The sequence below is a fragment of the Physeter macrocephalus genome, chromosome 5, assembly GCF_002837175.3.
Source record: "Physeter macrocephalus isolate SW-GA chromosome 5, ASM283717v5, whole genome shotgun sequence".
NCBI lineage: Eukaryota > Metazoa > Chordata > Mammalia > Artiodactyla > Physeteridae > Physeter > Physeter macrocephalus.
This window is the reverse complement of record NC_041218.1, coordinates 62,664,973-62,689,613: the sequence shown is the minus strand read 5'-3', so window position 1 is coordinate 62,689,613 and position 24,641 is coordinate 62,664,973.

Genomic DNA, 24,641 nt, shown 5'->3' with positions numbered 1-24,641 from the left:
TCAATACATACACATAAAACAAAAGACTTGTACCCTGAATATAATATATATATTACGTATTAACAAGTAAAAAGCCAACTCAGAAAAAATACTTGACACATCTCAAAAGAAAATATACAAATGACCAGTAAACACACACTCAACGTCATGAGTGGTTCAGGATACGGAAATTAAAACAATCACTGAAATGGCTAAAATAAAAAGGACAGAGTACCAAGTGTTGGTGAGAATACAGAACAGTGAGGATTCTCACACGCTATTGATGTGAGTGTTAATTTGTACAACCACTTTATTACTTTTTTTTTTTCTTTGCCGTACGCGGGCCTCTCACTGCTGTGGCCTCTCCCGTTGCGGAGCACAGGCTCCAGACGAGCAGGCCCAGCGGCCATGGCCCATGTGGGATCTTCCCGGACAGGGGCACGAACCCGTGTCCCCTGCATCGGCAGGCGGACTCTCGACCACTGTGCCACCAGGGAAGCCCTGTACAACCACTTTAGGAACTCTTTGGTAGATCTACAAAAGCTGATCACATGCATCTCCTATGATTTAACAATTTTATTCTCAGATATACACTCTACAGAGTCAGATATATATGTGCACCAAAAGGTAAGTATAAGATGTTCTTTGCAGCACATTTGCTATGGCCCCAAACAGGCATCTTTATGTTTAAAATGCTCTGCCGGTGGATTTTGAGGACTCATCAGGGCTGAGAACCATGACAATATCAAATGCATTTTTGATAGAATTTTAATTTAAAATTTCATTTTATATGCCGATTTAACAGGAAAATTATAAGACATTACCTTTCTCCTTTGCAAGAAACAAGCTGAAATGATGGAAATGGCTAGAAATTATTTACTTATAAAATATTAAATTTTGGTTGTTTGTTGAAATACTAAATATTTTATACGATATTGTCGTTAGGTGGTAGAATCTTTTTTTTTTGCGGTACGCGGGCCTCTCACTGTTGTGGCCTCTCCCGTTGTGGAGCACGGGCTCTGGACACACAGGCTCAGCGGCCATGGCTCACAGGCCCAGCTGCTCTGTGGCATGTGGGATCCTCCCAGACCGGGGCATGAACCCGTGTCCCCTGCATCGGCAGGTGGACTCTCAACCACTGCGCCACCAGGGAAGCCCTAGGTGGTAGAATCTTTAAGAAGCCTTTGGTCTTGATGGTGAAATCAACTATGGGAAGGGGTTAAGGTCAGGAAAACATAATAATAATTCTTTAGTAATAAGTCTGTACCATAATATGATACAACTTGGTCCTCATTTGTATCATGAAATAAAAAAGGAGACTGGAAACCATTTCCCCTCCCAGGGAAGCCACCTGTTCTTCAGGCAGCATCACCAGGATGACCATCTTTTCAGGTAGTCTCTCACTAGAGAGGCCCCAGGTGGGAGCCAGGCTCTCTGTTGGGTGTCTAATCCTCTAATTATCCCTTGAGGTATTGCTTTTACTGCCATTTGACAGGTGCAGGAGTTGAGGCTGAGGGAGGCAACATCACCTGTAGGAAGGTCACACCGCCCCTAGTGACAGAGTCATATACTCTGGGGAGTGAGTGTTTCTGATGCCCGCAGTGGAGACACAGGCAACAGGTATTCATCTAGGACTTTTAAAATCACCATGCTAAGCACTGGATTATGTCAGGGTGTCTAGGAGGGGTGGAGACCTGAGAGTTGGTCGAAGAGGAAATTGTACTTTTGAGAGTGGGGCAGCTGTTTTCTTTGGAGTATGGCAGCCACGATGTCTGTAGAGTAGAAGGCAAAAGGGCTGATTCACTCTTTCTGGTTGTGGCCGGACTTGACAGGAGAAGAACAATGTACCCAGCTTGAATGGTGCTCTGCAAAGTAGGGGTATGCCCTGGAGGTGAAGGTTACAGTTTAGGTGATGGATAGTCTGCGAAGATGGAGAATCTCTTTGATAAGTAGGAGAGTGGTGGCCAGTACTGTTTGGTGGGGTGGGGGAGGGCATTTCTGGAGACAAGTTAGGGTCCATATGGTGAGGGAGGCTGGGCATGTTGCTGGAAATGGGCCTCTAGTTAGAGTTTCCAGGGACATTTGAGAAGAGGAGTGGGGTGGCACTTCTGGGCTGCCCAGACCTATTCTTGCCCAGGAGGTAGACATCAAGGGTAGTGATGAGGTGAAGAGACTGGGTCAGGACTATGAATCGATAGCAGTGGCCTTGGCTGCAAGCTGTACATTTACTTGTGCTGGTAAGTCCCTCTCAGCTCCCTATCCCACTCCAGTAATACTCCCCGGACTGCTTTAGGGTCTCCTGGTTCTCAGGTAGATGCTCCAGGGAAGATGTGTCTTTCTCCTTGCTGCCCTGTGGCCCGATGCCAGACGTCTAATCTTCATTTGGCTTGGTATGCAAGGCCATCAAGGTGCTACTGGAGCCAGGTGCTAAGGATCTGATCTCAACTGAGGTATGAAGTTCTGGAGGGCAACCCCCAAATCATGGCCAGTTACGACCATTTATCAAACACTTGCCTTGTGCTGGGCATTATAATCTATGTTTTACAGGGCACTTCCCCTCCCCGCCTACACCTCACAGCAATTTTTCAGTGTGAATATTTTGATTTCATTTAACAGTTGAGATGCTTAGGATAAGAAAGGCAAAGATTTGCCTGAGGTCCCCAAACTTGTAAATAGCAGAGGCTGGGTTTAACTTGGTTTGTGTGATTCTAAAAACGGTGTCCTCTCTAATGTATAACTTGGGCTGGAAGGGTCAGGCTGGAGAAAAGTGTATAAGTGTGTGGTCTACACACCAGGCCTGGGAGCTGGGTGGTTGGAATGAGTGAATGGAAGATCTCAGATTCTGCACTCCTTGAGGATGATATTGTCCCCAAGCGGGAGGCAAAAAACACAGGTATTAACAATGTTTTGTGTCCCTACAAAGGGCGAGAGTATGTGTGGTGTTAACATTTCATGGGGGAGGGGGTGCAATCAGAAAAAAAAGTCTAGGGGCTTCCCTGGTTGCGCAGTGGTTAAGAATCCGCCTGCCAATGTAGGGAACATGGGTTCGAACCCTGGTCCGGGAAGATCCTACATGCCGCGGAGCAACTAAACCCATGCGCCACAACTACTGAGCCTGCGCTCTAGAGCCCGTGAGCCACAACTACTGAAGCCGGTGCGCCTAGAGTCCGTGCTCCGCAACAAGAGAAGCCACCGCAACGAGAAGCCCATGCACCGCAGAGGAGAGTAGCCCCTGCTCACCACAACTAGAGAAGGCCTGTGCACAGCAATGAAGACCCAACACAGCCAAAAATAAATAAATAAATTTATTTTTTTAAAAGTCTAACAATGCTTCTTAGGGAGATGATAATAATTAAAAGGTTGAGAAACACTGCTCTAGATGCATATGAGAGAGAGGAGGGTACTGTGATTAGGTTTTAACCTGTCCCTCTGAAGATCCAGTCTCCAATGGGACATAGCAGGGCTGAATTTTGCTTAATTTTACCTGGAAGGAAGCCTTACAGTACAGTGGGAAGAAATATAGTGTTTCCCATAGTGGACATCATCATTCTGTCGTTCTTTTGTCCACAGATTCTGTCCTGAGCTGGCTGGCTGCAGAGCTATTGGTGGGTCTAGGAGGCTGAGAAACTGGAGGGCTGGTAGAGGGTGAAAAATATGATTTCAAGCATTTATGAGCAAGGGTGATTTGGGTAGAGGGGAGCAATGATTTACCCTCCCAGGCTTTGGCTACTCAGAGCGTGGTCCTCAGGCGGCAGCATCAGCACCACATGGGGAGCTTGTTAGAAATGTAGCATCTTAGGCCCCACCCAGCCCTACTGGGGTCAGAAAGTACAGTTCACAAGCCTCTCAGGTGATTTGTGTGCACATTAGATTTTTGAGAAGCACAGCTGTAGGCCAGTGGGTCTCAGCCTTGGCTACACATTAGAATCACCTGGAGAGATGAAAGGCTGTAAGACCCTCAGGCCCCACTCGGGACTACTTGGATTAGGTGCTGGTTCCAGAAGCCTCCTTGTGGGTGTTTGTTTTATGCTGAGCAACCTGATTTATGGTTTGAATAGATCACTCTTCTGCTTTGAAGGGTAATTTGTGAGAGTGTGTGTGGAAGGGCGGCAAGACCAGGAATGGATGCAGGAAAACCAAGGAGACCTTCCCTATTTGCTCCATCAAGCAGAGCAAAACTGGGTCAGTGTTTTCTTTACTCATACCTCTGAGCTTTCCTTCAAGGTAGGGAAGAGTTCCCACTTTCATCCCCCACACTGTGATCTCACATCCTCAGCTGTACTCTCTGTGATGCTCAGGCGTGTCATGAGTAATTTACATTGTAAGAGGACCACTTGGCAGCAGCATATCAAGAATAGGTTCTCCAGGAACAAGGGAGGAAGTAAAGAGGCTGTTAAAGTGGCTTTTCTAGGAGAGACTTGCCAGTGGCTTCAATGAGGGGGTAACAGAAATGGGAGAGATGGGAAGAGTTGGGTTTAGGATTGATTTTTGGATTGCAGTTGCTGATGAATTGGATTTGGTAAGTGAAAAAGGATCACTTGACATTTTTACTTTAAACACAAATTTTAGTTTGTTACTATGTTTAATTATATTCTATTTTTAACCAGATTACTTTCTCCCTCTTGCAGTTGTGTAATGTTTGGGATAATTAAACTTTCAGAGTTCTAGGGGTGCCTGAGCACTGTCCACACACCACTCTTCAGTCTGTGCTGTGACTCTGATTTATCATATATGCCAATCCCAAGCTTAATGTTTAGCCCTGGTCCTCCTGAATCACTGCGAATTGTGATGATGTTGACCCACTTTCTGCTTGTTGGAACTCAGTGGTCACAGGTCTCTTGGGAAAAGCAGGATTTATTAACCTTAGCGCTCTTGACATTTTGGGCTACATAATTCTTTGTCACTGGGGGACTGTCCTGTACATTGTAAGATGTTTAGTAGCATCCCTAGCCTCTACCCTGTTGTGACGATCCAAAATGTCTCCAGACGTTGACACCTACCCTTCGGAGGGTAAGATTGCCCTAAGTTGAAGACGACTCTGGCTGGAAGGAAGACTTAGAGTGTACATTTTTCGTTGCCTAGTAGGAGTGTTCCTTGAGGAGACCCTGTCTTCCTTTCTTTCAGGGGACTTTGGGCCCATGAACTGGCTTAAGTCTGGCAATTGGTTGAGGGTCCACAATTCTTTATTGCTGAATCACGTATGACTTCTTTTGGCCACACTACTTATACTAATCAAGTTGGACATCAGTAGGGTGATCACCTATTTCAGTTCTAGGGACATCACGATCAACTATCGAAAGTCAAAGGTCTCCATGGGTCAGACTCTTCTGTTGACTTTCAGCTCTGCTGCCCATTGTGATAACCATATCTTCCTTGTCTTCTGTGATTAAATGCTACCAACTGGCTCCTGCCAGGCCAGGATCTCATTCTCCCCATTGAATTCAGAGACCCCAGTTGGATGGCAGCATTTCCCCCTCTCATCTCTAACCTTTAGAGAACAGCCACCATAGTGCTCTTTATGGAAGCTGGGCTTCCTTCCCCAATGCATTTCTCAAAGCCTTAGTGGAAGGTATATCTGCTGGACCATTCTGGGAGACACAGTTAGAGGTATCTGAACAAGTATTGCATAATAAATCCACTTAAGCATGTCATTTTTCCAAAGCCTTTGGATCCCTTCATCAGTATACCAAGAAGCTTATGAAACTTCAAGTTCATTTAGTGTAAAGTACCTGTAACTCCAGGTTTAGAGTCATTTTCAGCCTCTCGAGCTAACACACTGATTGAAGAATCTCTGCTTTGTGCACTTAAAGAAACTAATTTCAGAGGGTCCAACAATATATTTCTTCTTCCCTGCTCTAATACAATTTAAGATCCATTCCCTTGCACATTACTGAGGTTCTGTCAATGTGTACTGACAAAATATTGCAATTCTCGAGGTGTGTATTGACCTCCTTGTGAGTCACACTTCATAGCTTGCCTCCTGGGGCTTGCTGGGACTTGAGGATCAGTAGAATTTAGGGGTTCAAGGTCCCCAGCTTCATGGGAATCTGCTCCCATATTCCTATTGCAAATTTTAATTCGTATTTCTTCTCAATCTGTGTCCTAACCTTAACATAAGAAATTCTGCAAAGTTGAGAATTCAACTTGTGTTGTAATTCAGCCACCCAAAGGATTAAATTCATGTTTGGTTTTCAGAAATCTTGGTCTTGTGGTCCAGGATATCTTTATCTTTCAGGACAGTTATAAATCCTTAAGCTCATCAGTTTCTTCCCCCCCCCCACATTCTTCAGTGCACTTAGAAGCACTCGTTCACTCCCAAACTTTTTTATTTTCACTAAAATCTTCCTTGATAGCAGTTAGTTCACTCAAATCCTTGCCTTCTGTTGACCCTTGATTACAGATGTCTCCAGGTGATACTTCAACTAAATCTTTTGCATGTCATAAACTACCACTGTCTCCTTTAGTCTTGTCTCTTTAACTGTATCAGGAAATCAGCTCCAGATAACCCAAAGCTAATTTAGAGAACGATTCCTAAGTTTCTGTTACCTGGAATCACTTTTAGTTTTAATTTCTATATCAGTCAGGGTTCAATCAGGGGAAAAAACCACTGTGAATAATATGGAATATGGGATTTATTATAGGATTTAGACCTACACAATTGTGGGAGGAGATAGAGAAGTCTCTGGAAAGCTGGTGCCTCTCTGTCTAGTGGAGGCCTGAGGCCACTGAAGTCAGTAGGTCCAGGAGTTGAGAAGAAAAGCTGAACGTGAAGCAGGGGAGACTAGGGACAAATTGGGATTACATCTATCTCTCAGTGCCTCCAACTTAATATCACAGGTGACCTTCCCCCAGTACCTGATCCAGGATGTGGAGAGGACAGAAGAGGAGACTTGGAGGGAGCTGGAGAAGCTCCGGGCCCAGCTGCTGCCCTGCTCCAAGAAGGTGAACCAACAAGTCAAACTGTAACAACGTAAGTGAACTGCCGCAGGGCACCCTGTACTGACCTTTAGACTTTAATGGCCGCCGCTTTGCTTTGGAGAGTGAAATCTCCTGCAAATTTTTCGTATGTCAAAATGTAACCCACAGGAATTCTTGGAAATAAAGGTCCAATTTAGCTAAATTAACAAAGTAGAAAGCCACCATAGAAGGGGTTGAATTTGGAATTGATTTTGGAAATAGAGCTAACAGCAGTTGTCGATGGATTGGATTGTTTAGATGAGTGATAGATGAGTACTTGCACATTTTTTTTGTTTGGACAATTATCTTTAACTTGAAATTTTGATTCCTTTTTTTGAGTAAAACAGGCTCTTTACTCTTGATAAGGTTATGTCTTTTTTTAAACTTTTTATTTATTTTTACCAAAGTATAGTTGATGTACAATATTAAGTAACAGGTATACAGCATAGTAAATCACAAGGATTACTTTTTTTCTTGCATCTGTAGTGGAAACTTTAGCAGTAGACATTAATTGCTCCAGGTATGTCAAATAGATGCATCATTTTTTTGGCAATGTCAATGCTCTCATTTTTAATACAGATTATGCTCTCATTTTAAATTATGCTCTCATTTTTAATCCAGATTATGTTCTCTCTCTTGTAATTATATAATGGTTTTGATAATTCACCTTTCATAGCTCTAGGAGTGCTTGAATACTGCCCCAGTGGGTTGCCGTTATCCTCACGTCACTCTTCAGGGCATTATGGTTTCCTTATTAATTCAAGATTAATGATTGGTCCATAGCTTCAAGAATTGGACCCACCTTCTGCTTGTTGAAGGTCTTTCCTCCAGTGACAGCCAGGTCACCCTCTTTTCCTGATTTCCTTCTTGTCTTCTCAGCCTTTTTTGCCTGCCCTTCCTTTGGTTGTTTCTCTAGTGTGGCATCCCCAGGGCCCTGCCCTTTATTTTTCTCTCTTTTGCTCTCCAAGAAAGATAAATTTCACTACATCAGGAGATGGTACCACTTACTCTGGTGGCTTGCAATCTACATAACAGCACCTGCTATTTGTTGAGCAGCTGTTACATGCCATGTGAGTTACTAATATATATAGTCTTTAATTTTAAAAAACCCTGCAGTCTTTTGTAAGAAACCCTTGTTGTGGGTATTAATTATCCCAATTTTCCCAATGAGGAAACTAAGGCTCAGTAAAGTTCAGGATTTTGCTCAAGCCAGTTAGTAAGTGGATTTGAACCAAGGTCTGTCTGACTTGTAAGCTATTGTCATAACAACTACGATTTACTGCTGCCTAAAGATCCAGCTCAGATCTCCTCATTATCAGACTTTAATATCCAGTGGCATGTAGGAGAGACAGTACCTGAATGTACCCTATCATTTCAAACTTAATACATATAAATCCATTCAATCTCACCAACCATTTCACCAATTCCAACCCCCAACCCCATCCAAAAAGTACACACCTCCTCTGGTATTCCTTATTCTTTTCGAGGTAACAGTCTCCAAAAGTTTCTGAATCTTGAGACATCTTGGGCCCTCCATCTCCTGCACTGCCCGTACCTGGTTGCTTACCAAATCCTCCAATGTTGGGGTCAGAGTTATCTCTGCATCACTGTGGCTCCAATGTAATTTTCCACTTCCTTCCTGAGCTCTTGACACTGTTCTTCCCATTTCACAATTGGCTTTCTATAGTGCTGCCAAAATTATCTTCTGAAAAAAAAATCAATCTGGTCCTGTCAGTTTGCTTTAAAACTTTTGACTCCATTTTGCCTACAAAATAAATATGAATCTCCTTGGTATGCTGCCCAAGGCCCTTGATGATTGGCCTGGCCTATCTTGCAGTCAGCTATTTTTCACACATACACAAGTGATTACTTTTCAGATGGATTATAGATGCCATATAGATGCAGAAAATATAAACATATCCAAACTCGACTGAATTCATTTTGACTTTTTATCATTTTGACTATTTTCTCAATCAATGGATACTTTAAAAAGCACAACTATTATCAGGTGGAGATGCATTTTTATATTTGGTAGGAAAGGTAGTCTCATATTATAAATATTGGAAAAACAACTAGATTAGATTCTCATGAAATATGTCTTCCAGGTTTCAGAGTTTATTTCAAGAAACTTTCTTAGCCAAAGTTAGTAGAAGGATATGGACTCTAAGTTCAAGCGTGTACTTGGACTGATAAATTTGGTTTTCTATGTATATTGGGGGGAGTAGAAGGGGGAAATTGTAAGGTAGGATGGTGGAGGTAGGATGGTTTAGGAATACAAGCCCTAAGGCCTATAAAAAGCTGGGAATGATTTTATCTTCATTCTCAATAATTCAAATAAAAATTTTAAATGCCCCTAGCTTTTAAAAATGACTCCAAAAGGGGAATAAAGGCAGAGTTCGGAAAGGACATGATTTAGTAATATAGAAATGTCATACTGTAAAACTCTGTCTTCTATTACAATCTGTGATAAAAGGGAGGATGAAAACTATTTTCCATCCTAATGAAGCTATGGTTCTTCAGCACCATCCCCAAGACACTGTCTTGTGTGGTCAGTCTCCCACTGGTGAAGCAGTGTGTGGAGAGAGTGGGCTGTGGGTTCAGACAGGTTTGAGTTCCAATCCTAGGCATCCTCTCTGACCTTAAACAAATCAAAACTCTGAGACTCTCTTTTTTGTTCTTCAAATGGGAATAAAATACACATTTCAAAGTAATGGTGAGGTTTCTATGAAGTAAGGTTGATCTGCAGGGAATTTATACAGGTTCATTTGCTTTCCCCAGTGCCATGCTTCCAGATATCCTCTATATGTTTAGTGCTTCAATCTCTGGGTGTCCTTGGAGCTGATTCAGTCCAGTTGGTGGACAGATATGGAAACTCAAGAGGTCTTATAGGTTATCTGCAGCTGTATGACCAGGTTCCTACTCGGTGTTTCTTCCCCTTCATTGATTTTATTCCAAGTGATGAAGAAACCAGATGACAGTGAAATAATATGGAGATAGAAAATTGGCTTGAAGGTAGCAAATATTCAAGAGCCTACGTAATGTCAGTGCTGTGCCGGGAGTTGGTGGACAAAGCAACCCATTTACCTGAGGTGCTCACAGCCTGGCAGTAGTGACACAGACGTAACCCAAGATCTACAGGACAGATTAGACTGGAGTAACCATAAGTGAAGTGCCAAATGTTGCAGACCCAGAGGAAGGAGGGATGCATTCTGCCTGGGGACAAAGTAGAATGGCATCTGGAGTCTGGGGCACTGTGTGTGTACGTGTGGGGAGGGCGGTCTACCAGCTCACCATTCATTAATGCAACACAAATCTGCAGAGCAACAAATCTGTGCCAGCTAACCACTGCATCCTGCTACCAGATATGAGAATAGGAGGAGAGAGAACCTACCGATACTGTACAGTCACAGAGTGGGGACAGGAATAAGATGCAGGGGAACATAACAATGCTAGGCAATAATTTTCTCTAAAAGAGATGTGAACAGAAGCAGCAATCTGTACAGTGCAGCAAACCAGGCAGCCTCTGAATGGCTGGGAGGGGCTTGTTATTCTCTGCGGAAACCCCTCTTACTTGGTCATACTTCTTTTCTGACAGCCAGGTGCGTAAATACAGCTTTACCCCTCACCCTCTCCCTTTTCTCTGCTCCTTGCTTCTATTCTATACACAGCTCCTTCCTACCCATCCCCCTTTTCCTCTGGACTGCTGGTCTGAGGTAGCATCTGCCTAGCGCAGCAGGGGCTCCACCCCTTTGAAGCCCTGCTGGAACCCTGCAGGAGTTGGGTAACTTGCAGTCTGAACTAATGTATCCAGACAAGCAGAATGCGGAGGTGGCAGGGGCGGGGTGGGGTGGGGTGGGGTGGGGGAAACAGAGAGCAGGCTGAGAACAGCTGAGGGCTGCCCTCAGCCCCTGTGGTGCAAGTCTGCATCTATTTCTGCATCACATCTCTCTGTACAGTTTTGAGTTATCTATAATCAGAGAGTAAGTCAGTGGTGTTCAAGCTTGGTTGGTCATCAGAATCTCCAAGGGGGCTTTTAGAAGATGCAATCATCCAGGCCACACAGAGACCCATAGAAGTGGAATCTTTCTTGGAGATCCAGTGTGAGGACATTTTGCAAAGCTGTACAGGGGTTACTTAGTGATGTGCATTTAGAGCTGAGAATCATAGGAATTTATTCAATTTTCTATGGACTTCTCATGAAAAGTTATTTTTGTGAGCTACCATTAGGGGAAGCTGACAAACCAGCTCCTTTCACATATGGAAGAGTGAAGCTCAAAGATTGTAAATGGCTAAGAAAATTGAAATTTCAAAATATAAAAACTTTAAGTAGTTTTTAATATTTCCTGTCTTAAGTTTGTTGCAGACTTATGGGAGTAATTGGGAAGTCTTCTGCTTAGGTTCTCCAGTCTGGAAGGGTTTGCAGGCTATCCTGGCCCAGGTGTAAGATGTCCTTTTTTACAAAAATAATTGTGGTGGTGCCTGGATGTCAAATATTAACTTTCATCCCACAATGATAATAACAATGGCTGACAGGTTTTTTTGGCCATGCCATGCAGCTTGTGGGATCTCAGTTCCTTGATTGGGGATTGATCCCAGGCCATGGCAGTGGAAGCCCAGAATCCTTACCACTAGGCCACCAGGGAACTCCCCAATGGCTGACATTTTAAAAGCTCCTACTGTGTGCCAGATGCTCTGCTAGATCTCACTAATTCTCTTATTACTTCTAAACCCACAGCAGTCCTGGAAAGTTGTTAGATGGCTTCCACCTGACAGGTGAAGGAACTGAGGTTTAATGTCGCCCAGCTTGTAAGTGATAAAGCCAGGATTCTAAAATGTATATCTCTGATTCCAGAGTCCAGAATCTCAAAATGAGAGCTTATGAGAGAACAAAGCTGGGTGGAGAGCACTGACCAAACAGGAGGCAAAACCCAGAATGCTTGTGTATGTAGATCAAATATGGCTGGTACTAAGGAAGCTGGAGCAGGGGACATGATGACCGAGACAAGATACGGTTATACTTGGCAATTTACCTGTTCTTGGTTAAGACTCCTCTCCCTTTAGCAGAAACAGTTTTCCTGCAGGTGAACCTTGACCTGTGCTCCAGTGAGTACAGTCAGGTGAGGAGGAGTTGACCCTGACGGTATAGCATTCCACTGAGATGCCAGTGATCTACCACTTGAGGGAGGGGGTGGATGGACTTTCTAACTTTCCTTGGTCCACCAGAAGAGTTCTCAAAAATCCTCTTGGAGCTCCTGAGCTTGCTAAATGACAACCTTTCCTTCATTAGATTTTTCGTGAGCACCTCCATATGCCAGGAAGTTTGCTAAGCACTGGATTGTGCCAGTGGTTCCAGGAGGAAAAGGGTGCTGGGAGATGGCAGAGGAAAAGTGTACTTTGGGGGTATAGGGTGTTCTGTGTGAAGGAAGGTGGAGATTGGCTCTAGGCATGTTCCGTGGCGGCTGGATAGGTAGCTGAGCTATGTAATCAGCTACCTGTCTAAAGCGTGTGCAAAAGAGCACCTGACTGCAGTTGGGCACTGGGCAGACACATAATCGTAGGGATATACTTGCAATCTGGAAGTATAAGCCTGGGGGCTGGCTAGCTCAAGTTCAGTTAGGTTGAATGTGGCTGAAGAACTGGCTAAAATGAAGGCCATAGTCATGTTTTCCTGGGGCCTTTGGGACTGGGAATGGTGGATCATACCTGTATCAGTTTCTCTAGAGAAACAGAACCAATAGGAGATTGTGTGTAATTATATGTAAAGAGATTTATTTTAAGGAACTGGCTCATGCAGTTATGTGGGGGGTGACAAGTCTGAAATCAATGGGGCAGACTAACATGCTGGAAACTCAGGTAGGACCTCTATCTAGAGTCTTGAGGAAGAATTCTTCTCCAGAAACCTGTTTTTGCTGCTAAGGCCTTCAACTAATAGGATGAGGCCCACCCACATTGTCAAGGGTAATCTACTTTACTTAAAGTCAACTGATTGTAGAAATTAATCACACCTACCAAATTCCTTCACGTCAACCTCCAGACTAATGTTTGATCAAACTGGCTGTCATAGCTTAGCCAAGATGACAAATAAAATTTAACCATCACAGCATCCTTAGGCTGCCTGCAGGTAGGAGTCAAGGGGTGCTGTTGAGACGAGACTCATTGTGGATGTAGTGTCATGGTAGCCCTATGAACTGGATTTGCAGCCATACATGGACAGCAGTGGTCTTTTTAGGGTGGCAGGGAGGACTAGCAGCCTGCTTCTGCTTCCCAGCTGTATAAACTTTCCCTAGAGAAGCCCTCTAGGCTCTTCCTATTTCAGGACTTCCCCCAGATGACAGTACGGCTGCCAAGGAAAAGCATTCTTCTGCTGCCTGAACTGGGCCTGTTGCTGCCAAGTTTTCAGATTGGAGTTTTTCCTGGGCTGGGCAGTTTCCTAGATGGGATTTCTGCTAGGCCTATTTGAATGCTGGGAATATAGCAAAGGGTGAAATTAAACTACCTGAAGGCCCTCAAATGGCCCAAATCACAATCAGTCAGTCTCAACCTGATCCCACAGGAACTTCTGGAGCATAAATTATACCCATAGAGTTTATCCACCCTTGAGGAAAAGAAGCAGGGCACCCCTACTTCTACTTCAGTCAGTCATTGTCTTCAAGCCTTCCTGGAAGAAATATAAACCCCCAGCCGCTTCCTGTACTCTGCACAGGTGAAGTGGCTCTGGTGCCCAAGGTCAAGCCTCTGGAGAAGGTCACAAGTGCCTTCTGTTAGCAGCAAAGCCCTCCGAAGCTGGGGGATTAGATCACAGAGCTGCTAGAAGAGATCCAAAGGGGATTTTAATGGGGTGCTAAGAGTTTCCATACACTAATGGTTATTATTACTATTTCTGGGTCTGCCTTAGTTGCTAGTAGTCTGCATGAGGCGGTCAGGGGAGCCTATTTTAAAGTTTCTGCTTTAAGGACTTAAAGCCAGCTTTGATCATTGATAATACTTAGCAAATGTCCAGAACTGTGGAGAGTCTGAGATGTTTTCCCCCTACTTGCAAACTAACAAGTTAGCCAGACAGTTTCATGGATGTGGGCAGAAGATACGAGACCCCTGGATCAGAGACAAAGGATTTAATTACAGTAATAGCAGTAGCCAAGCATCAGCATTTTCTTGCAGTGGTTCCCTAAACCCAGATTCCTACAGGGCAGTGAAGAGGGCTAGGTGACAACTGCATGGGCAGTGAGTGGGTTGTGTTACAGAGAAGAGCCCTGAGCTTAGAGAACCTGAATCTTTTTTAATGGGAAGTAAGAAAAACCTCCCTTTGCTCTAGAGGGGGAAACTCTCTTCATTTCTCAACTGTTCATTATACAAACATTCTTGAAAAGATGGCTTGGTTCAAAGGTAGTCAGTGCCTCTTCTTGCAAGACGTGCAGAAACATGAGGGACATTTGGATAACCATCTCCAACAGCAGTAGGTGCAGAGGCAGGGAGACCTTTGGTATCTGCTTTCTTCCTTTCTGGTTCTGAAAAGTATTTTTGGAGAAATTCCTTTTCCTGATGCACACGTGTGGGCTGTTTTTGTTTTACCTCTGTTGACCTTGATCATTTTCAACAACTCTCAAAATCTTTTAATTTTATTTTTCCTTATTTTCCTTTGTGGTTATTCCAAATATTATCACTTCATTATACTATGACAGGAAACTTACCTGACCTCTTTTGATTTCCATATCTGAAAACTAAGTAAGGTGGTCTAAATAGGCTCTAAGGATCTTTCCAGACATGGGGTTTGAAGCCTTAAACATATATGAGATATTTGGGAGCATGGTAATTTTAGTAACAGGGAAAGAAAAAAAGACATTAATACCTACAAGAACAACTTAATTTCATTTAAAGTCATAATGTTGTACAATGGATCTGTTATTTGCATTATAGATGAAGAAATTGAGACTCAGAGAAGTGACTTGTTCAAGGTCACAGAGCTACCAAGAGTGTTGCCAGGATTTGAAGCCAAATCCATGTGAATCCAGAGTCTGCTTCTTCCAGTCACCACATTCTGATTCTATAATGGAAGACTGTCCAATACGAGATGGTGTCCTGGTGTTGCTGAAGAACTAGTGGCTTCACGAGGGGGAAAACTGTTTCCATCCTCCCTTCTTATTACAGGACATTATAGAAGCCTAAATTGTATTATAATTCAGGTGGCTTTACTCCAGTTTCCTTATTGAAGTCTACCTAAGGAGCCAGACTTGTTTTAATTGAATTATTGAAAATAAAGTATAGTATCCTGACCTATTTATCGATATATAAGCCCTAGACTAATCTCCTTTCCACCACCCACTGTCACCCACACTATATAGGTACATGCTTACGCTGTTACAAGACCAAATTTATTGTTCAGCCCATATATACCGTTGTTCTCAAAGTCTACATCCTTGGAATGCCCCTGCCTTTAAAAAGTTACTTAGCGTGAATAAGTGCTGACAGTTGGAAAAGTACTTAAAAAAACATAAATCTAGTTGACTCTCAACTTTTCAAGTGTGAGAATTTTTTTTTAAACATCAGAAAATTACAGCTCCACATGATAATAGTTATACATTTTTGTGTTCCATTGATTGAAAAATACATGAATAAAACTAGTATGAATTCAGCAAAACTTTGAAGTGAGTTTTTTATTTTCTTCATCTCAACAGCATCTGTATCCATCTGAAAAATAATCACTCATTTATGTGTGAGAAATAGCTAACTTCTAGGGAGGCTGGGCCAATTGGTAAGGGCCTTAGGGACATAACAAGAAGATTTGAAATTTATTCTATAGGCAAAATGGAGTCAAAGAGGTTTCAAAGCAAGGTGGCAGAATACAATTGATTGTTTTTTCTGAAAGATAATTTTGGCAGCAGTGCAGAGAGCCAAATGGCATAGGAAAGACTAGTAGCAGGAGGTCAGTTAGGAGATAGGAGATGTTAGGAGCAACAGTGATGCACAGGTACTCTGGCCCCAGCACTGGAGGACTTGGTGACCAGCTACGTGGGGCGTGCCAGAGAGGACATGGCTAAGAATATTTCTAAATTTGGAAACTGTGTTGGAGGGTGAGACCATGAGTGAAATAAGGAATATCAGAAGACAAGGCTTTTATTAATTTATTTGTTTTGGGGGTTGGAGTTGGAATAGGGGAGGATATAGATAATATTGAGTTAGATTTTATATATACATATATAATCTCTGTGCTTGTATATGTACAGACACACATATACATATATACATACATATAACATATATAAAAGTGAAGTGTGGGCTACAACCAGATGATGTCTATTAGGCCGCTAGACATATGGGTCTAAACTGAGGCAATATAACTTGAACTTCAGGTAACAGGCAACCATCTCCAATGATGGAACAAGTAGAGACCTAGGGAAAGCTTGGTTTTATTCTCAGTGCAAGGGTTTGTTCTTGACCTCTTTTGGGAAGAGAACAAACTTACTTCTAGTCAGTCCTCATCTTGCCCCTTGTTTAAAGAGCTGAAATTTCTGGGGATTCTGTATATTATACCAAGTACAACTTCCCCCCAGGAGATTCGACTTCAAGGGCTACAGGAGGGGTAATTTTAGTTCCAGTGTTTAGTTTGGATTCTCTTGAAGCAGAGACTGAGACAAGAATTCTAGCTTAAGCAGGTTATTTGGGAATTTCAGGAAACACTGATATGAACAGGAGAAGTAAAATAGGGGAGGAAAAGCAACTATAACATAATATTAAGTGATCTGCTATAGTGGGAGACTAGAGCTTAATCCCACAAGGACCTTCTTGGAAATTATGCAAATACATGCCCAAGGGATGAGACAGCTGGGCTATTTATCTGCCACCTTCAAGAGTTACTGGTTGAGGGTTACTCCTAGGGGTGTTAATTCCTTTGCATTTTTCACCTGCCAGAAGTTTAGGTAAGAAACCTATTGTATTTCTGAAAAAAGTCCCCAGGCAACAAGAGGCAGATATTGGCAGTTGGAAGGCATCTGGAGCCCACCTAAAGGTCTGAGAGATATGGGAGGGCACTGACTGTGTCTACTATCCCCTGTCCCAAGGGAAGAGATCATATACACAGGCAGCAGGAAGGTACCCCTAGACCTCTAAGAGCTTGACCATTAAAATCAACAGGAAATGTAGAAACAATACAATCTTAATTGAACAGGAAGGGAAAATATCACTTTAGCCCAACTGATTGGGCTAATGTGTTTAAAGGAAGCTGGAATAGTCATCAGGGAAATACCAGCCTGGAAAAGATGCAAGATGTGTGGGAGCTGCATTGCTCTGGACCCTGAGTGCCCTTATTAGCAAAATCAGTTGTCCAGTGACTTCTATCATATCAGTGGTTTAGATCAAGGGAGGTCAAACTTTCTGTGAAAGGCCATATCATATTTTAGGCTTTGTGGACCATATGGTCTCTGCCACAACTGCTCATCTCTACCATTGTCTTGCAAAATGGGCATGGCTGTGTTCCAGCAAAGCTCTATTTATGAACACAAATTCGAATTTCATATAATTTTGATTTGTAACAAAATATTAATTTTCTTGTTATTTTATAACCATTTAAAATGTAAAATTAAATATTTTATCTGTACTTCATACAAAAACAAGTGGGGGAGGGGGGTCAGATTTGGCTTATGGGCCAAATACTAATACTACTACTACTACTAATAAGAATTCACTGACCTCTGCTGTAGAAATGAAGGCAGATGAATACCTCCATCTGTGATAACTTGAAGCCCTTGGTCATTGTTTTTTTTCTTAAATTTTTAATTTAATTTAATTAATTTTTTTATACAGCAGGTTCTTATTAGTCATCCATTTTATACACATCAGAGTATACATGTCAATCCCAATCACCCAATTCATCACACCACCATCCCCACTCCCCCGCCACTTCCCCCCTTGGTGTCCATGCATTTGTTCTCTACATCTGTGTCTCAATTTCTGCCCTGCAAACCGGTTCCTCTGTGCCATTTTTCTAGGTTCCACATATATGCGTTAATATACGATATTTGTTTTTCTCTTTCTGACTTACTTCACTCTATATGACAGTCTCTAGATCCATCCACATCTCAACAAATGACCCAATTTTTTTCCTTTTTATGGCTGAGTAATATTCCATTGTATATATGTACCACAACTTCTTTATCCATTCGTCTGTCCATGGGCATTTAGGTTGTTTCCATGACCTGGCTATTGTAAATAGTGCTGCAATGAACATTGGGGTGCGTGTGTCTTTTTGAATTATGCTTTTCTCTGGGTATATGCCCAGTAGTGGGATTGCTGGATCATATAGTAATTCTATTTTTAGTTTTTAAGGAACCTCCATAGTGTTCTCCATAGTGGCTGTATCAATTTACATTCCTACCAACAGCACAAGAGAGTTCCCTTTTCTCCACACCCTCTCCAGCATTTGTTGTTTGTAGATATTCTGATGATTTTTGTTTTTATTTCCATTACTCTAGGAGGTGGATCAAAAAAGATCTTGCTGTGATTTATGTCAAAGAGTGTTCTTCCTATGTTTTCCTCTAAGGGTTTTATAGTGTCCGTTCTTACATTTAGGTCTGTAATCCATTTTGAGTTTATTTTTGTGTATGGTGTTAGGGAGTGTTCTAATTTCATTCTTTTACATGTAGCTGTCCACTTTTCCCAGCACCATTTATTGAAGAGACTGTCTTTTCTCCATTGTATATCCTTGTCTCCTTTGTCTATATTAGTTGACCATAGGTGCGTGGGTTTATCTCTGGGCTTTCTATCTTGTTCCATTGATCTATGTTTCTGTTTTTGTGCCAGTACCATATTGTCTTGATTACTGTAGCTTTGCAGTATAGTCTGAAGTCAGGAAGTCTGATTCCTCCAGCCCCGTTTTTTCCCCTCAAGACTGCTTTGGCTATTCAGGGTCTTTTGTGTCCCCATACAAATTTTAAGATTTTTTGTTCTAGTTCCAGAAAAAATGCCATTGGTAATTTGATAGGGATTGCATTGAATCTGTAGATTGCTTTGTGTAGTATAGTCATTTTCACAATATTGATGTGCTCATACTTTTAATTAGGCTCTTCTTGATTTTAATCTAGATTATATTCTTTATTAAGATTATGCATCCATTTTTATGATTAAGCTTTCAGAGTCTTAAGAGTGCTAACTGATATCCTTGTGTATTTCCTCAATTTTCACAGAGCTCTTCAAACTCCCATTCTCCAGGTCACTTCCACTTGCCAAATCTAAGGGTGAAATTTTATCACCTGTCCTCCATTACTGAAAGGGTGATGCAGCTGATTGCTTCTCCTGCTTGTTGAAACACTTTTCCTATCAGCCTCCAGCTCACTGCCCTCTCCTGATTCTCCCCTGGCATTCTGGCTGCTCTGGCTACTCTGTCTCCATGGCTTTGCGTATTCCTTCTCTGCATGTTTCTCTGGTACTGGAGTCCCTGAGCTTTTGTCTTTGATTCTCTTTAGCTTTCCAGCACCATTCCCTTGGCAACACCCCCCATCTGTATTGTGATGACCGATGACTTTCACATCTATATGATAATAATGGCACCTATCATTATTGCTGCCTGGCCCTTTGCTAGTTGCTGTATACATTGTTTCATGTAATCCATTCCTCAAACCCCAGGAGGAGTAAGTTCTTATTACTATTTTCAGATGAGGAAACTATGATTCAGTAAGGTTAAAGTTCTTGTCTATGTTCTCATATCTAGTAAAGGTTAAAGCCAGGTTTGAACCCAGGCCTGGGCGACTCATAAGCTGTTGTTATAACCACTCTGATTTCCAGGCTTTGAGCTCCAGCTTGGATGGCCACATTTCTAGACCTGTACATCCAGTGGCCTAATGAATAGTTGCACACAGGCACTTCATAATGATCTCCTAATCTGGTCTACAACAACAACAAAAAATGATATGAACTTTGGGTTTTACCTTATACCCAGTCTTTAAAATTACAAATATTCATATTTCTTTCTGTCTTTCACTCTACCCCTCACACTCTCCCTACTTAAGAGTGCCATATTTTACTAGCTTACATCTGTTTAGTGTTTAGAATTCTAAGGCTGAAAGGAATCTTAAGAATGTATTAATTAGCACTCATAGTTTGGCAGGCATGGAAACTTCAGAAGGGAATGCAAGTTGCTTATGGTCACATCCTGAATCAACTATGTGGCTGGGGCTTGAGCCCAGGGTCTTACTTGATATCTTAGCTGTAGTTTCTACTCTATGGATGGATAAATTACCTAGTAATTAAGTATAATGAAAAATCAACCTTGAATTGAACTGTTGGGGAAGGAAAATAAAATTTTCCTCTACCCTTCTAAGTTCTTCTTCCTGGTCTAAGAATTAAATTGACATGAGACAGATTAACAGAAAAAAATCAAATTTAGTTACATATGTACAGGGAATCAGAGTATGAGGGATTCCAAAAGACAGTCAGGTAAAATGAGGTATATATGTCATCCTGGACTAAGAAGAAGGAGGTAAAGATCTGGGACTTCAAAGGGAAGGAAGGCAATTCACAGGAAGATGAAAAAGCGCAATCATTTGGTTAACAAATGTTTGCTGGACCATACAGAAACAATAGGACACAGAGAGGAATTTTAACAAACAGACTTTGCTAGGTTCCTCCCTGTCTACCAAACCTTGTTCATATTATACTATAGTTATCTGTGGACAAAGTATGTCGCCTGCCACAATCAGTAAACAAAGGATGTTGTGGCCATCAAGACAGCTGCAGCTGCAGCTGCGCCCTTCGCCCACAAAGGTACACCCTGAGGAGATTCAGGATGGAGAAAAGAGGATACTGGCCCTACATAGTTAAGGTGCATAGCAAAGGAATTATTTCAGTGAGCCCAAACTCTTGTATCTTCCCATATACAGAAAAGTGCTAAATTCATTAACTTGAGACATCTGGTTTTTCTTTAATTAACAGTAATCTTTTGATGTTCTGACTACTTCGGGTTTTTTTTGCAAAAACTTCTACATATCCTGGCTCCTCCCTTGCCTCTTCGGAGCAGTTCCTCAGAGCTATCTGAGAGACTGTCTCCCGGGCTTAAGTCTTTAGCAAGTCTGCTAAATAAAACATAATTCTCAACTTTTAGGTTGCACATTTTTTTTAGTCAACACATCTATGATGATATCTCCCCTCCTGGAACAGGTCATCGGTCTAAATTCTTTCAGGCAGTTAGCAGGAAGATCAAAGGTTCTTCCTTAGTGTTTTGAGCCTTGATTGTTTTCAGCTTGAAATAATCCGCACGCCAAAGAGACTCATTTGGGGATGGCAAATTTTGCTCTCCCATGGAACTGAATAAATATATTTGAGAGTCTTCTTCGTGCTAGTGAATGCAATGGTGCTTCAGTTAGCTTCTTCATCAGAAGCTACTGCCAATATGGTGGAGACAAAGGCATCAACTCAACCAAATCTTGCTATAGCTGTACTAGGAGAGCAGCTGAAATAAAAGCTTGAGACTGTAAAGGGAGGGAGGTATTAATTTTGCCTGTAGACAAAAGAGAAACCTTCACTAAAGCCATTATATGCTTTATGAAAGCAGTCTACTATTCTACCCATTCATCAGTTCAACATAAATGTTTAAGAAACAAGTCTTTACCAGATAATATGTTGTATTTGGTCAGAGGAAAATAAGGCAAATAATGTGCCAGTTTACAACAAAGGGGGAGGGGTGAGATAAGGAGAATAATAACCACAATAATTACCACAGTAGGTGATAATTTCCTCATTAGTATGTCAGCTCCAGTGGGCAGAGATTTTCATCTGTTTTGTTCATTGTGTTCCCAAGATTCAGAACAGTTCTTGACAGGTGGTAGGTCTGAGTAGATATTTGTTGAATGAATGAGTTTCCTCAAAAGAGATATAAACACATATAAAAGATATTGGTATTTGCAGAAGATCAAAGCAGGTAATCACCAAATAGTATTTAGAAAAAGTCATCCCCTCCTTATTTTTTGAAGAAATGAGAGACTAGCAGCCAAAACTTCCCCCATGATTCAGAGTTGCATATCTTTTCTGACAGCCTGGCTCACAGGTGTAGCTTTAACATGCCCATTTCTATCCTTCCTTTCTCCCACTCTCTAGTTTATGGTGGAATTTTTTAGTAGCAGTAGATTTTCAGACTCCTTTGCAGCCCTGGTAGGACCTTGCAGAATGATGTAACCTCCAGTCTGAATTGAAATACTCAGACCTGGAAGGCTGAGAAGAGCAGAGGGCAGACTACAACCTCTGATGCTTCCCAGCAAGTATATATGCTGAGCATCAGCTGACAATTGGACAGTGGAGGATTCTTGTTGTGGTTTGCAACTGGGCAGAGTGGGATGAGATGGAAGGAATCTAGGGAGTACCATGTGGGTAGTATTTGTTTTCTTGTCTTACAGGTACCCCATCTTGTCCTTTCCCTTGCCATCTTCACAGGATTCTAAATAGATATTTCTAGAAGCAAATAACTCAGGCCCCACAGATACATGTAATTGATATCATTTTGCTTATTTTACAAATAATATTATAACAATAATAATGGAATCCACTATCTAAACAAGTTAACAACAGCCATTTTCCATGTGCTCTACCCCTTCATCATGTTTGCACAATTTTATAATTTGTATTCAGAGAGGAAGTCAGTGGTTTTCCACCCTGACCGGCCAGTAGAATCATCAGGGAACTTTAAAAAGATATGTCTCTACACCAGACCCACAGAACCATCATTTCTGGATGAGATCCAGGTAAAACTGTACAGTAGTTTTTAAAAGCTCCATAGGGGACTCTAATATACAGACAAGGTTGAGAACCCCTAGAATAGATTCAGTTCTACATAGAATTTAGATTTAAAAGTCCCTTTCAGTGCTGACATTATCTACAACATCATTGCCTTTTGGATTTTTATGAGATAGTGCTTAAATAATGAAAATGGCTAAGAAAAATATTTTTTCCCAAAATACTAGGTGTTTTTTCTTAGTTTTATACACAATACTGGGAGGTAGAGTTGTGGGAAAATCTAGGTGGTAGGCAGGACGTGTGTTGATTCCTCTCCATAGGCTTGGGGGATGGACTGAGCTGCTGGCAGGACCAGGAGCAAGGCCTGTAATCTGCAACTGTGATGTGAAGCTGGAGGGCAAGAACCACATCAGGTCTCACATGGGTGATCAGAGATGCCTTTTTTTCAGCACCCTTCTGTGCAAGGCCCTATGTTAATATCTCTAATCTTCTAGTGATGTCTAATTTTAACAACTGGTGCTGGAAAGTTGTTTTTCTACTTTCAATTGACAGGAGAACGAACCAAAGCTCAATGAAGTAAAACAACTTGCTCAACATCACACAACTTCTGAGTGATTTATCCAGGATTCAGGCACTCATCTATTATCTGATTCTAACATCAAATTCTCCCACAGATTCATAGCATGAATATACATCCCAGGCTTCCCAAGCCAATCCTGACTTATTCCTCTTGCCTTGTGATTTTTAACATCACTCCCTTTCATCCTCAGAAGTCCTAGGTTGTGATCATCCTACTGATATTTCAACAAGAGTGCTATAAAAAGCAGGCTTTAAGCCAAGTGAAGATGGTGTCAGTGGGTCCAGGAGGAATGAGGAAGGGGACAGGCTGGAATGTCCTCTTAGGTGGTTCAGAGTTGGCTGGCTGAGAAGGCAACGGTAGATTTAGGAAGAATGGGGGAGCTGTGAGTTGGTAGAAGAGCAAACAGTAAACGGAGGGAAGAGGGTGTTTTGTTGGGGGAGGGAATGGTATTTGCTACAGACCTTTGCAGGGTGGGCAAAGGAGCATGGTACCTGTAGCAGGTAAAGCAAATGAGCACTTGGCTGGTTCTCCTACTTTGGCTACTGCTAGTGTTGAAAAAGTTTTTTAAAAAAGTTAAAATCATGCTTCCTATTGTAAGGGAGGAAACATTTTTTCCCTCTACCCTCCTAGTTTTTCCAGCTGGAGCCCTGACAATTAGGTAAATATATGGGGGAGACTAATGGAAGATAAGGGTTGTTTTAATAGGGTTTGTTATGTAGATTCCTCTCGGTGCCATCTCATCTCCAGTAATCAGGTTGTTATCCCCTTCTTGGTATGGGAAGTGGAAGATGGGAAGGGTACCTTCACAAAGGGAATTTATGTTCTGCTTTCAGGCAGATGGGGGAGGGAAGAGAATTTATACTGTGTCTGCTCTTTCTCAGTCACTTTCAGCTCAAAGTAATTCTTATGCCAGAGTGGCATATTTTAGGGTGACATACTCTGAACTACTTCCTTATACAGTTATTAAAATGAACATGTTTGCTTAGCTCAAGAAGGAATCAGGCATATGTTATAACCTGTGCAAAGGAAAAGCTGAAAAAGCTCAGATGTATATAGACCAAAAGGATATTGAATTGAACATGTAAATGGAGGCAAATTTTTTTTCCATAGATTGACAGTGAAGACAATTGAACCTCCACAAGATAGGACAGAATTTGCAAGTCTCTCAGTTACCTACAACTTACAGAGCTCAAGGACAATGGACAGGGATAGAACTTGATAACTTGAAGAAATGTCCTCTACACAATGAATAGTTTTCCACTGAAATATGAATTCTTTTCTGCATCAGACACCTGGTGGGAGGATGCTAACATGGGGGCCTTTGAATTGAGTTCACCAAAGCAGGGATATACCCATGGGTTGAAGTTTGGGAACACTGGTTATAATAAGGACAGTATAATTTAGGATTAAT